At 39.5% G+C, this 1,856-nt stretch overlaps 1 non-coding gene across 1 annotated transcript; it reads right to left on the bottom strand.

Annotated features, from left to right (window-relative positions):
• Nucleotides 1–1,048: 1,048 nt before the first annotated feature.
• On the bottom strand, nucleotides 1,049–1,155 carry LOC130032680 (U6 spliceosomal RNA). The gene has a single exon (XR_008793857.1). It is a non-coding gene; the product is annotated as a U6 spliceosomal RNA (small nuclear RNA).
• Nucleotides 1,156–1,856: the final 701 nt, after the last annotated feature.

Below are 1,856 nucleotides of genomic sequence, written 5' to 3'. Positions count from 1 at the left end.
CACCAACAATATAGGAGAGTCTCTTTCTCCCGTAATCCATGCCAGCACTGTTTGTTCTTGTTCTTTTTAATGTATAGCAGTCTCTTGGGTGTAAGATGATATCTCGTTTTGATTTGCATCTCCCTGATCATTAGCGATGTTGAGCGCTTTTTTCATGTGTCTTTTGGCCACTTGTATTTTTTTCTTTAAGGAATTTTCTGATCTTTTCTTCACCCAATTTTCTGATGGTGTTGGATTTTATTTTACCTGTGAAATTCTAACAGTGCTGTATATATTTTCTATACTAAACGCTTACCAAATGAGATTGGGTAAATATTTTTTAACTACCCCACAATAAATCTCAAAATCCTTATCATAGTGTACAAGACTCCAAGATTGAAATATATCTTTTTTTAAATTTTTTTTTCCGTTGTGTCTGGTCTTTAATCCAAGCTTCTCGGAGTTTCTCCATTTTTTTCTTTTTTTACTAGTGAAACACCATGAGGTACAGTTATAGACTTACAAATTTTGTGCTTGGGTTTCAGTTAAACAATGATCAAGTACCCATCCCTCCACCAGTGCCCATCATCCACCACCACGGGTCCCAGCATCCCCCCATCCCCCATCCCTCCCGTCCCACCCTGCCTCTGTGGCAGGGTATTCCCCCTTGTTCTCTCTCTCTTCTTTTGGGTACTGTGTTTTGCAAGAGAGGCATTGAGTGGCAATCATGTTTGGTCTATAGACTACTTTTAGCATGCTTCTCCCACCCTGGGAGGGTCCTCACAACACCCTTTATTTGGTGCTATCTTCTCTGTCTGTGCTTCCTTTTCACCTAGCACGTGTGGCTGGCCTTCAAGTCATGGAGCAAAATTCCTGGTACTAATCTCAGCCATTCCTGGGTGTTAGTCTCCCTTTTTGTTGCTTTATGTTCCCCAGATGAATGCAATCTTTCTGTGTCTATCCTGCTCTTTCTGACTCATTTCGCTTAACATGATACTTTCCATGTAGTACCACTTGTGTGTAAATTTCATAACTTCATCTTTTTTAACAGCTACATAGTACTCCATTAAAAAATATGGAAAGCTTCACAAATTTGCGTGTCATCCTTGCGCAGGGGCCATGCTAATCTTCTCTGTATCGTTCCAATTTTAGTATATGTGCTGCCGAAGCGAGCACTTTTTAAAAAATTTTTATTAGTGAAACACCATGAGGTACAGTTCGGCAAGCTACCAAGAGTATCTCGCCCACGCAGCAAAGCCTGGCAAGCTACCTGTGATGTATTCAATATGCCAAACACAGTAACAACAAGTCTCACGATGGAGATGTTACTGGGCCCGCTCGAGCAAATCAATGAACAACAGGAGGACAGTGTTTATTATTATTATTTAGACAGTGATTTGCAAATGTTAAACCACCCTTGCATTCCTGGGATGAATCTCACTTGGCCATGGTGTATGATCTTTTTGATGAATCGTTGGATTCTATTTGTTAATATTTTGTTGAGGATCTTTGCATCTGTGTTCATCAGGGACATTGGCCAGTAATTTTCTTTCTTTTTTTGTGGTGTCCTTGTTTGCTTTTGCTATTAGGGTGATAAGTCGCTCATAGAAACTGTTTTGGAGTGTTTCTATTTCATCACTTTCCTGGAAATGCTGGAAAAGAACTGGCAATAGGTCCTCTTTAAATGTTTGGAAGAATTCGATAATGAATCCATCTGGACCTTGGCTTTTGTTTTTGGAAAGACATTTGACTAAAGTTGCAATTTCCTTGACAGTAATAGATCTATTCAGGTATTCCAGATCTTCATGGTTCAGCCTTGAGAGGTTATAGGAATACAGGAATTTATCCATTTCCTCTAGGTTATCTTGTTTCATCCA

Source organism: Sorex fumeus, unplaced genomic scaffold, assembly GCF_029834395.1.
Source record: "Sorex fumeus unplaced genomic scaffold, SorFum_2.1 ptg000050l, whole genome shotgun sequence".
NCBI lineage: Eukaryota > Metazoa > Chordata > Mammalia > Eulipotyphla > Soricidae > Sorex > Sorex fumeus.
The sequence above is the reverse complement of the archived record's forward strand: the minus strand, read 5'-3'. Positions and strand labels throughout refer to the sequence as shown.